The 13,766-nt window shown below is 34.7% G+C and overlaps 1 pseudogene; it reads left to right on the forward strand.

Annotated features, from left to right (window-relative positions):
* Positions 1–406: 406 nt before the first annotated feature.
* The window catches only part of LOC149212044 (U-box domain-containing protein 52-like), a 31,239-nt pseudogene continuing 17,879 nt past the window's right edge, over positions 407–13,766 (forward strand).

Genomic DNA, 13,766 nt, shown 5'->3' on the forward strand with positions numbered 1-13,766 from the left:
AATACATTTGAAATGTTAAATTATATTGTATTCTTTAATTTTTAAAATAAAATTAAAATTTAATTAATTTTTAATAAAATTTTAAAATTATTATCAAATTAATATAGTTTATCAATATAATAAAAATATATAATATTTAAAATTAATTTTCTGAAAATCATTCTAAAATTTATTATTTGAAAATATGTTTTAAGTATTTGTTTCAATAATTATTGTATATAAAATTTTAAAAAATGACTAATAATATAATAATATTTTATTTTGTTAAATTGTGGTTTAATTAAACCTAAATTAATATATAAAACTTTATTTATTTATATGATAAAATATACTATCTCCATAACAATTTCACCACCTAATTTATATAGATGTGCATAACATATGTGGGGTGACCAGGGAGGAAGAAATGGCTTTCGTTCTCATTAGGGTTTCAAGACTTTACTCTCCAGAGTTTGGCATAAATGTCTTGGATGAAGCCATTCTTGGATGCCATGGTGGCTTGGGGCAAAAGGGCTTTGAGGTATTCAATGAAAAAAGTCTTGGACATGGTCATGGTTCGTTTTTTATGGTGGAGACTCTTCTAGAAGTGTGGTTCTTTGAGCCCAATATTCCCTTTGGAACATGGGAGCACGATTATCTATAAACATCCTACATGGGGGTCTGTAAAAAGAATAAATATGGCACCCTTTTCATTTCTTTGAGGTTCGTGTCCATGGATGAGGGTGACCTTTCTCTGCTAGTGTGGTCGATACAAGATGATGGGACCAATTTTGCGATGGTATTCCTCTCTCCCTGCTTATTTCTTTGTCATAGCTTATATTTACGGGTAACCCTGGTGTGGCATCACTTGGCAAAGGTGGTTTATGAAAGTATGCCGTGATTAGGGCCTCTTGGTGAGGGATGATTTTCAGGTGGTCGTTGCTCTTCGAATACTCTTAGTGATTTTCCCGTATGAACTTGTTCATAGTCATTTGGGCTTCCCCTGTCGGCCTTGTCCAAGGGTATTTATGTTTTGCACCAATATTTGATTGTCAGGGGGTGCTTATGGTAATAAATGTCCAATATTTGTAAGGAAGCAGTACAAGGGAAGTCTACTGCCCCTGCAGAGCTGAACCAAAACATTCCAGTGCCTTATATAGTGGAAAAATGGATTAAGCTCCATCGATGGAGATAAAAATATCATAGGTTTCTTTACTGCTTTTTGTTTGTAGTGACTTATATAGTGGAAAAATGGATTAAGCTCCATCGATGGAGATAAAAATATCATAGGTTTCTTTACTGCTTTTTGTTTTACAAACAAAAGTAGTCATTTGTAGATTTAACATTTTTTTTTGGCTGAAACCAGAATCTCTCATTCAAAGGATTGTCTCCACTTGGACCCAAAATTCTGAAATTTACTTGTGCTCAAAGGGATTTTTCATTTTACAGTTTGAAACAAAAAAGACTTGGATTATTTCTTAAACTTGGGGCCCTGTTTTTGGGGCAGGGTTGAGATTTTTATCACGCCTTGGTTCCCTAATTTTGATGCCAACAATATCGTGATTTATACCATGCTAGTTTGGGTGAGGCTCCCAAATATTCCTATACCATTTTGGAATTGCAAAGTCCTTGAAGATGTAGGAAACATTTTGGGTAAATTTAAAAAAGTGGATTTAGAAAAAATAGAAAATGATATATACAATTATGCCATGATATGTGTTGAGGTTAATATCAACAATGGACTTCCAAAGCATATGAATCTGAAACATCAAAATTTTCAATGGTCACAAGTCCTCGACTATGAAAATACAACATTTAGATGTCACATATGTTTTAAGAAAGGTCATTTGCAACATGCATACCCCTAGGCAAGAAACAATCCCAAGAAGAAGAAGAATCAATTGAATAAAATGAGAGGATATAATTTCACAAATCAAATCAATTTTATTATGAGGAAGATGACAATAAGGAAATTCATCTTAATCCAGAAGAAATAAATGACATAGGTCCACAAGGAGTTGGACAAGATGAGGACATTGGGGTTCAACCGATCTGTAACAAAGTACAATAGGAAGAAAAGGAACCCGTGGACTCTTTGACACTAATGGATCTGAGGGCTCAAAAGGAGCGCATGTTACAAATAGCTTCAATTCAGATAGATAAGTTCCTCATGTGGTACAAGAATTGGATTTGGTCTTAGTCGAACCAAATTTAGGTCGTTGACAAAAAGCGTAAAGACAGAAAGGCAAAAGAGAAAATATACTCAACTTATCAACCTAATTTTTCTTCATGGTCTTTTTAGCTATTTTTGTTTCTTTCTGAAGCTCCCTAAGGAAGCAGTACAAGGGAAGTCTACTTCCCTTGCAGAACCGAACCAAAACATTCCAGTGCCTTATATAGTGGAAAAATGGATTAAGCTCCATCGATGGAGATAAAAATATCATAGGTTTCTTTACTGCTTTTTGTTTGTAGTGCCTTATATAGTGGAAAAATTGATTAAGCTCCATCGATGGAGATAAAAATATTATAGGTTTCTTTACTGCTTTTTGTTTTACAAACAAAAGTAGTCATTTGTAGATTTAACATTTTTTTTTTTTGGCTGAAACCAGAATCTCTCATTCAAAGGATTGTCTCCACTTGGATCTAAAATTCTGAAATTTACTTGTGCTCAAATGGATTTTTCACTTTACAGTTTGAAACACAAAAGGATTTGGATTATTTCTTAAACTTGGGGCCTTGTTTTTGGGGCAGGGTTGAGATTTTTATCACGCCTTGGCTCCCTAATTTTGATGCCAACAATATCGTGATTTATACCATGCTAGTTGGGTGAGGCTCCCAAATATTCCTATACCATTTTGGCATTACAAAGTCTATTATGAAACCAGCTCACAAAAAGATAGAAAAGAGAGATCCACGCCTTAGAATTCAGCCTCTTCGAGGGGGCAACCTCCTTTACATTACATAAATGAACAATTCTTGGATGATACAAATGACAAAACCTCCTTTCTATATATAGGAGTCTAGGGAGTCACAATATAATCCAGCCGACCTAACAATAATAATATAAAGCCACAAAAATAACAATAGAGGGATTCTATGGGGCACAGAAATAACAATATGGGAGTAATAGGGGCACAACAATATAAATAAGGGGTATAACTACAATAGTAATGGGGTAATCACTAGTATTATAGGGACCCAACATGCCCCTCTCCTTCAAAAAAGTGTTGTCCTCAACGCTTGAGTAGTTCTGGATACTTCTGCATAAAATTCTCATCCTCCCATGTGGAATCTTCAGCGGATAAGTTCTTCCACTTGATAAGATACTCTGAAATTGATCGATTTCGTAGCTGTCGAGTTCTTGTTTCTGTGACTGCTTCCGGTTCCAATATAATTTTTCCTTCCTCGTCAAGTTCTGGCAATATTGTTTGAATTGGGAGCTTGTCACCTATAACCTTCTTTAAACATGAAACATGGAAAACTGGGTGCAATCGAGAAGCTGCAGGAAGCTCCAATTTGTATGCCATAGTACCAATCTTTTGCAACACCTTGTACGGACCATAATACTTTGGTGATAATTTATTATCCTTCTTAGCTTGCTTTAGGGACATTTGCTTATATGGTTGTAGCCGTAGGAATACCCAATCACCTACATCAAAACTTCTTTCACTGCGATGTTGATCTGCCTGTTGTTTCATTCTATTTTGTGCCAACACGAGGTTATCCTTTAAGAGTTGGAGGACTTGTTGTTGATGTTCGATGTGATGTTCCACTGCCTGAACCTTAGAATTTTCTCTTAAATATGATGTGATGGATGGTGGTTGATACCCATAAAGTGCCATAAATGGGGTCATTTTTGTTGCTGTATGGAAGGAAGTGTTATACCACCATTCAGCCAGAGGCAACCATTTGACCCATTGTGTCTGTTTATCAGATACAAAGCAACGAAGATATCCTTCCAAACATTTGTTTACTATCTCAGTTTTCCCATCAGATTGAGGATGATAAGATGAGCTATGAGCTAACTGAGTACCAAGACAAGAAAATAATTCTGTCCAAAAATTTCCAGTGAAAATGGGATCTCTGTCACTTACAATAATCTTTGGGTTTCCATGTAGCTTTTGAACTGTTTCCATAAATGCAGTAGAAACTGTACTGGCTTTAAATGGATGTGATAATGCACAAAAGTGTGCATACTTGGTAAGTCTGTCAACTACCACCATGATGACACTCTTTCCCTCAGACTTGGGTAAACCTGTGATAAAATCCATTGAAACCTCCTCCCAACGTTGGCTTGGAATGGATAAAGGTTGTAATAGACCCGGTGTCTTAATTGTTTCAACTTTATTTTGTTGGCAAACCAAACATTCCGCCACAAACTTTTGAATATCTGATTTAAGGCCATCCCAAAAAAATTCCTTCTTAACCCTGTGGTAAGTTTTTAAAAATCCTGAGTGCCCTCCTAAGGGAGAAGTGTGCAATTCCATAAGAATCTTTTGTTTTAGCTGGGAATTCTTACAGAGGTATAAGCGATCTTTGTACCATAACGAATCATTTTTCCAGCTAAATGTATCAGAAGTACTGGAATCTTGTTGTAGCTTTCGAATAAGTGCCCACACTTCTTCGTCATTCTTCCATTCCTCCCTTGCTTCGTTTATCCAATCTGGTTGGATAATAGAAATGGCACACAACAATGCTTCCACATCCTCATCCTTTCTTGAGAGTGCATCTGCCACCACATTTTGCTTCCCTTTTTTGTAGATGATTTCAAAGTCATAACCCAACATCTTTGTGACCCACTTTTGTTGCTCTTCAGAGGATAATCTTTGTTCTAAAAAGTATTTAAGGCTATCATGATCCGTTTTTACCTTGAAGTGTCTTCCCATTAGGTAGGGTCGCCATTTCTTAAGTGCATGGAGTATTGCCAACATTTCCTTCTCATAAATAGCTTTGCTTAAAAACTTTCCCTTGATTGGACGACTTTCAAAAGCAATGGGTCTTTCATCTTGCATTAGAACAACACCAATTCCATTTCCTGAAGCATCACATTCCACAATAAAGGTTTTTGTGAAGTCCGGTGTAGCTAAGACCGGTGCTTGGCACATTGCCTCTTTAAGATGTTCAAAGGCCTTTGTTGCTTCCGGAGTCCATGAAAATGAATCTTTCTTCAATAATGTTGTTAGAGGTGCTGCTATTCTCCCATAATTCTTAACAAACTTGCGATAATACCCTGTCAACCCAAGAAATCCTCGCAGATGCTTTATGGATGTGGGGATTTTCCATTCCTTAATGGCTTTAATTTTGCTAGGGTCTACCTTAACTCCTTCATGAGATACAATATGACCCAAATATTCCACCTCCTGGACTCCAAAGAAACATTTGGATCTTTTTGCATATAATTGTTTCTCCTCCAATAGTTGTAGCACCCTGTCAACATGTTCAACATGATCCTTCCAAGACTTGCTGTAGATTAGTATATCATCAAAAAATACTAACACAAATTTTCTAAGGAATGGTTTGAAAATTGAATTCATCAAACCTTGAAATGTTGAAGGTGCATTGGTAAGGCCAAAAGGCATGACCAAAAATTCATAATGACCCTCATGAGTTCTAAATGCCGTTTTTGGAATGTCTTCAATCTTCATTCTGATTTGATGATATCCCGAACGAAGATCCAACTTGGTGAAGTAAATTGATCCATGCAATTCATCCAGTAATTCATCAATAACAGGAATGGGGAACTTATCTTTAATAGTGAGCTTGTTGAGCTCCCTATAATCTGGACACATGCGCCATGATCCATCCTTCTTGTGCACCAATACTACTGGAGCTGAGAAAGAACTTTGACTCGGTTGAATTATACCAGCCTCTAGCATTTCTGCAACCATACGTTCAATTTCACTTTTTTGGACATAGGGATATCTGTACGGCCTGATGTTTGGAGGAACACTTCCTGGAATCAGATGAATAGCATGATCATGATCACGCATAGGTGGGAGACCTTTGGGAGTCTCAAATACCTTGGAATGATTGTCCAGGACTTTTTGGAGATCTGGAGAAATAGATGATTCCAATGTGGAAACATCTAGCGAACATAATTGTGCAATTACACCTCTTTGCTCCTTTTTTAGAAGCTTTGTCATACCATTAGAGCTGATTATCTTTCCTGGTTTCCCTGCAATACCCCTTAATTCAACTTCCTTTCCTTCCGTAGAAAATTTGATGAAAAGTTCTTGAAAATTAAAAGCTATTGTACCCAAGGATTGTAGCCATTGGACTCCTAGTACAACATCAGCACCTCCCATTGGAATGGAAAGCATTGGGCTAGTCAATACATATTCTCCCATGGATAGCTTGATATTATGGCACTTTCCAGAGCAATTTATTGTTCCTCCATTTGCAATCATCACTTGACACTCTGGTGCTGGATATAGGAAGCAATTCAATTCTTTTGCTACCCTACAATGAATAAAATTGTGGGTGCTTCCTGAATCAATCAACACTATTACCTTTTTCTTCTTGATTTGTCCTTCTATCTTGATGGTTTGAGGAGTGGTAATTCCCGCCAATGCATTACAAGATATGGTCGGATTTATTTGTTCTTCATCTAGGCTTTGTTCCTGGAGTATATCTTCTTCTTTTGACCTTTCTTGCTCCTTTTCTTCTTCCTCTTCACAATCTATGTAGAATAATTTCTTCTCAGCACACTTATGACCTTTAGTGTATTTGCTATCACAACTGTAACAAAGCCCTTTTGCTCTTTTTTCTTCCAATTGTTGTGGTGTCAACCTTATAGGTTGTGGAAGACTAGGGGCAACAACACTTCCGTCTTTATAGTTGTGAGTGGTATGCTTCCTGGTTGCCATAATTTTGCTTTCCATTTTTCTTGCTAACCTGAATGCCTTCTCTAATGAATCAGGTTCCCAAAGGCGAACATCATGTTGGATATTATCCTTTAAAGACCCTATGAACACATCAATCCTATGCTCCTCTGGAATATCTTTTACCCTTATGTTCAATTTTTGGAACTCCTCAATGTGCTCCATTACTGAACCCTTTTGTTTGAGACTTATCAATTGGCTAAAAAAAGTGTTGCTTTTTGTATCTTCATAATGTGCTATCAATTCTTCCGTAAAAATTGCCCAAGTGATAAATTGTTTACGAGAGCAAAGCCATTGATACCATACAAACTGATTTGGTTCCAAATATACAGTTGCCATACGTACCTTTTGTGTTTTTTTGCACATTATTGAGATCGAAGAATTGCTCCATCTGTAATATCCATGTGGCGGGATCCTTGCCATCAAACTTCCTCATATCGATTTTTGGAATATGGTGATTCTTCGATCCAACATTAGCGTCTATGGAATCATGATTAACATTTCTTTTGTTCTCATCATGAGTTTCCTTTACTACCTTTTCACCATTAGTGACCCTTTCTTGTAGCAACTTCTTCAATTCTTCCATGTCTGTCTTCATATCTATCTTCAAATCTGCCATGTCTCTCTTCAAATCTGTATTCGAATCATCCATCTTAGCTTCCATGCCCTTTATCTTAGATTCCACGCCATTTATCTTAGATTCCACGCCACTTATCTTAGCTTCTGTTAGCTTTTGTGAGCGTGACATTTGTTGCACTTGTTCTTGTAATTTTGATATATCATGTAGCATTTCTTCCTCTTCTTCATGAGTCATGCTAGAGCTTTCAGGTTCCTTACTAGGTGTTTGCATTTTCTTTCCTCGGGGCATCAGTTACCGATAATAATGCTTTACTATGCCCTTTGAATTCCGTTAAACCAAGCTTACACAAAAATTAAAAAAAAAAAACTACACACCTTTTTTTACTTTATAGAAGCCTGATATTGAATCTGATGTATCTCTGTAATTTCAGATCATCCAATTCTGAAATTGCTCCCATTAGTAGCCTTCTGGGTCCTCTTTCCAATGCCACAAGTCTGAGCCAAATTGGATTCTCCAAGGAAGAGTTATGTGAAATCTCCCACAGTGACTTGTTTTTAGACTGGTTCAGTAGAGCGAACTTGTACGACGTTCCACGAGTCAGTGTTTCAAACTTTGAATTTGAAACACACACACAAGAAACTAAATTCTGTCTTCTTTCTGTACCTTTTTATGAAATTTCAATCTGATCCCCAAAGAGAAAGTTATGACGATTTTCCACAGGTCACCTGTTTTGAATGTAATTCAGGAGTCTGCAAAAAGACCAACTTCCTCAGATCATATCTCCGTAAATATCGCGCGAAAAGATCTGAAATTCGGACCCAAGGTTCAGTGCGATTTCTTCTCAAATGGGTTTTGTTTGAGACTTCTGAAATGTCACAAAAAAAAGTTATAGCAAAAATGCCACGATGACCTGTTTGGAGTAGCGAAACCCTAGAATCCAAAGCTTTGATACCAAATGTTATGAAACCAGCTCACAAAAAGATAGAAAAGAGAGATCCACGCCTTAGAATTCAGCCTCTTCGAGGGGGAAACCTCCTTTACATTACATAAATGAACAATTCTTGGATGATACAAATGACAAAACCTCCTTTCTATATATAGGAGTCTAGGGAGTCACAATATAATCCAGCCGACCTAACAATAATAATATAAAGCCACAAAAATAACAATAGAGGGATTCTATGGGGCACAGAAATAACAATATGGGGGTAATAGGGGTACAACAATATAAATAAGGGGTATAACTACAATAGTAATGGGCTAATCACTAGTATTATAGGGACCCAACAAAGTCCTTGAAGATGTAGGAAACATTTTGGGTAAATTTTAAAAAGTGGATTTAAAAAGAATATAAAATGATATATAAACTTATGCTAGGATATGTGTTGAGGTTAATATCAACAATGGACTTCCAAACCATATGAATCTGAAACATCAAAATTTTCAATGGCCACAAATCCTCGACTATGAAAACAAAACATTTAGATGTCACATATGTTTTTAGAAAGGTCATTTGCAACATGCATACCCCTAGGCAAGAAACAATCCCAAGAAGAAGAAGAATCCATTGAATAGATCGAAAGGATATAATTGCACAAATCAAATCAATTTGATTATGAGGAAGATGACAATAAGGAAATTCATCTTAATCCAGAAGAAATAAATGACATAGGTCGGCAAGGAGTTGTACAAGATGGGGACATTGGGGTTCAACCGATCTGTAACAAAGTACAATAGGAAGAAAAGGAACCCGTGGACTCTTTGACACTAGATGGATCTGAGGGCTCAAAAGGAGCACATGTTATAGATAACTTAGATTCAAATAGATAAGTTCCTCATGTGGTACAAGAATTGGATTTGGTCTTAGTCGAACCAAATTTAGATCGCTGACAAAAAGTGTAAAGACAGAAAGGCAAAAGAGAAAATATTTGCAGCTTATCAACCTTATTTTTCTTCATAGTCTTTTTAGCTATTTTTGTTTTTTTCTGAAGCTCCCTAGCATTTTATAGACCTTCATATACATTTTAAGCTTTCTTTCTATTCCCTTCACATTGCGAATGATCTTATATGCATACACACTATATGTGTCAATAAAATGTAATTTTTATTTTCAATAATAGAAGTTACAATTTTTTCCATCGGGAAAAAATGATGTACATAACATATGTTATTTAATATTAAAACTTGTACTCCCGAAGTAACCTAAATTCTTTATAAAGAATTGTTGAACATCAAAGAGATAATTATGTTTATAAATGTTTAATTTTCTCGTAAGTGTAAGAATACTATTTTCCAATTTCTTTAAAATAGTTACAATAAATCGATTTGGATGAGTGTGGCATGGTTTATAAGGGAAATATCCTTTTTATTGGATGAGTGTTGGAGAACTTTTTTGGGACATATCCTTTGAATTGGTTATGGAAGTTTATAGAGGGTATGAATCTCTATTCAGTGAGAGGCTAAAGAAACATCCAATAAGTAATTCCTTTGTTTTTCTTAATTTGGCATGGAAGTTAGTAATAAACTATTTATATAATGGTGTATGTCATATAAAGTTTCTATAGAGAAAATTATAAAAATATAATCATGGAACATTTCTCCAAAGAAATAAAAAATTATATTAAATGTAAGTATTATATATATATGAAAACATATTATAAATAAGAGTCCTCATCTCATTTTTCATCATAAATGTTTGATGGCTTAATTTTTGAATCAATTGTTTTTTTTTTTGTTAAAAATTAAAGATAATTTTTTCATTAACTCTTTAAGATTTTTATTCAAAATTTGTGCGAATAGAACTATGAGACAATTTTTCCACTCCACATATTTCTACAAAATTGGGTGAATTTAATAAACTCAAAAAAATTTACTTGATTTTGTCTTCACATAAGTTGAGTTCACTTGAAAGTATTACATTTCTCACAGGGAGATGAAATTGACTGTGTTTTTAAATGTGTTATGCCACAATATGTTAAAATATCATAGCAAACTAGACTACATACAAATATATGAGTGTGGACTACAACTCCGATATAAATAGAGATGCAGATTACACAATAATTCCTTAATGAATAGGAAAGTCTCCTCCAAATACCCAATATAATTATACATCTCAATCACATTTTTTCCCAATAACTGCTACATAATCCCTATATGTATGTATTCATGAATTGCACATGTAGTCCCTTTATTAGGTTTACCACTATAACATATACATTTACCTCATCATATGTATATTTAAACTAATATATAGCTTCCCCGGGATAATATCACATGCATTTAACTACATATATACCTTTCTGAAGTCATATCAAATAAACATCCTAATTAATGAGAAAATCCCCTCTACTTGAAATTGTTCTTGAGTTCTATTTTTTCCTTTTAATTTTGAGTTGTTAGAGCATTGATCTCATATTTATTAAAAACCCACATTCCCACTATGACTTTTAAGGCTCATATTTTTGGAAGTAGAAAACTACATCTTGACATCAAATTTACTTGGATACTCACCATGAAAGTGACATGTACCTGAGTGGTAAATATGTAGCTTGAAGTGACAATAAGCCATAGGTATAATATTTAACTTGTTAAAACTTTCAACGTCATATTAAAGAGATATCGTAATTAGGTAAGGATAGGTTTCATGTTAATAGTACACTAATAGCAAATATTGAGGGTGAAAGGGGCATATAAAGCAATAGTAGTATCAAAACAAAATATTATAGAGTCAATGTATTTTGACCATGAAGCAAATGTTGTAATTCATCGTGATCCAAGGACTAACTAAACAACAAAAAATGAAAAAGAATGAAACTTCAAGGTATTACAATCTATCAATAAAAAGGACATATACCTTAATGTTAGGGAAATTTAAGTTTGGTGTCATAATTCATAATCCAACCATTCTTCAACATATAAAATTAGATTAGTGAACACCCTTAATTTTATTCCTTAAACACACACCAAAACGTTACCCTCTACTTTTGTTGTTTTAGGATGTTAATGTTCAAGATCATTGCAATGTTTGAGTTTAGAGTAGAAATATATGGGTCTCATTAATTATATTAAAACTATGAAAAAAATTAGTCATGCCCACTTGTTAAATGTACTTTTCATTCACATGTCTATGTTTTCCATATGATCGAGATATAAGTAGTTCATTGTTATACTTTCCATATCATTTTCATTCACATGACTATTGCTGAACATACAAGGTTACCCTGATTGCTAACAATCCAGACTACTCCACACACAACTCTATATTTACATCAAGTTCAACAATGTTTCATGAAACCTTGACATAAGCAGTCAATATACGAGTATGAATTTACTTTGCGAAATACCATGAGATATCCTTCTCTCATCTTCCAATCCTTTCCTCACCTTATCCAGCTTACAAAGGATTCAACTTACCCAAATGGTGCAATGAGCAGGCCAACCGAGCATCAACACGCAGTCCTAATATTTTTCGTTGTAGGCGTTGTAGGCGCTACAAAATAATTTTGTAGCGCTCCTTAAAACTCCATTTTCATATTTCAGGGAAGTTAAAACGACTCAGATCTTTATAGAATTGATTTTCAACTCCCTTGAATTGATTTTTAACACTACACATGACTTACCCTACCTCTCTTCATCGGGTTTGCAAAGCTAACTAAAAATTACCATTCAATAACAAATCCAAATGGGTTTCTTCAACATTAAAACAAGGTCCTCTAGTTTTTTGTTGTAACAAAACATCAATCAATAACAGAAAATCATGTAGTCACTATTCTAGTGCATGACAACACATTCTATATAATTTAGAACAAGAATCCCAAAAATCCAAATGGGAAATAACAACATACAACTTTTCCAATAGAAAACAGTGAAAGAGGCATTATTGACAATGTTTCCAAAATAGAGTGCTATGTTTCACAATGACAACATTCAAATCGCTATAAATGTCACACATTCACTACACTATAACACAGTGAACATTCCTCTATGGATTTTGAAGCAAAGTACGAAAGGGTCATGAAAAACCACATAATGTTTGGGCCATAATATTTAGACTTCTAATGTAAATCGACTGAACAAGTGCAAAATTCAATAAATTGAATCTTCATTAACAATATACAGAAAAAAAACGCTAACAAACACAGATGCACATACACATGTTTCTCATTACTCAAAGTCAAAGATACAATAAACCTGGCCCTATATACAATTTGGGCATATGCAGCCTAAGCCTTTTTCGACCTCTGTCTCTTCTCCTCTCTTTGGAGCTTCTCCTCTCTTTGGATCTTCTCTTCAACTAAATATAACATGGGATAACCAAGAGTCACAAGAGATTAATTATTACCCCTTCTCCAAAAAATAAGGGAAACTGAAACTATATTTACAGTAGGAAACAATTCCTCTAATTTATTCTTGAAAAAAACTCACTTCCTAATGTAAATATCTACAATTTCTCACAAAAACATTTTAATTTGTCCCAACATCATCATGTGACTATCCCATCACATTGGAAAGATTTTGTCGAGTCTTCATCAAATTTTGTGCTCCATCTATGCACTTGCATCAAACTCCCAAGGTACGATAATTTATTACTACCTGGTCATATGCATATGGTCTTTTCAAACAAATTCAACTCATGAGATACAAAATGCCTCTGTAGTAACAAGTCTCCACCTTGTTACACAATACCACACCAAACATTCTCTTGCGTTTGGGATTTTGGCATCTTCCTAGTTCTCTTCTCTGGGACCCTTCAAGCAGTCCTTACTCTAGGTTGTTGAAATATCCTCACCTTCTGCTATTGTCACTTACATAGTGAAACTCAAAAATATCTCACTAGACCTGTAATCAACTTGTACCTTCTTCTATTGCTTCGTTTATTTCAGATTTCCATTCTATAGAAAATAAATTATATTTATTGGATCTGATGCTGCTCTATGCTTCTACTATGAAATCTTAAATTTTCTTGTTTTCAAACTGTTCAAACTTGCCAAAAAAATTCCTCAGAATCCTAGGTTGTCTCTTCATACAACTAACTACAACTTCCTACTTTTGTTTTTTCAATTTCATCTTCTAACTCAGTCCTTGGCTAAAATTTGTTGTCTCCAGGCTACTGCATACCTTATCCTGTCACAAAGTTTAGACAATAATCATTTGAACACACAACTACTGCTGCAAAATTCTTCTTACTACTATCATCCCTTTGTTGTCGCAGACCTTCCTGTTCTTTAAATTAGCACCATTCTTCCTCTTGATTTCTCTATTTTCCTCTTCAACAAAGAACATCAATTTCACACTCACCTACTCTGAGTTCTTCTTCCAATTTA

Source organism: Pinus tabuliformis, chromosome 1_1 (genome assembly GCF_031772625.1).
Source record: "Pinus tabuliformis cultivar Carrire ecotype Pingquan chromosome 1_1, CPIR1, whole genome shotgun sequence".
NCBI classification, from domain to species: Eukaryota; Viridiplantae; Streptophyta; class Pinopsida; order Pinales; family Pinaceae; genus Pinus; species Pinus tabuliformis.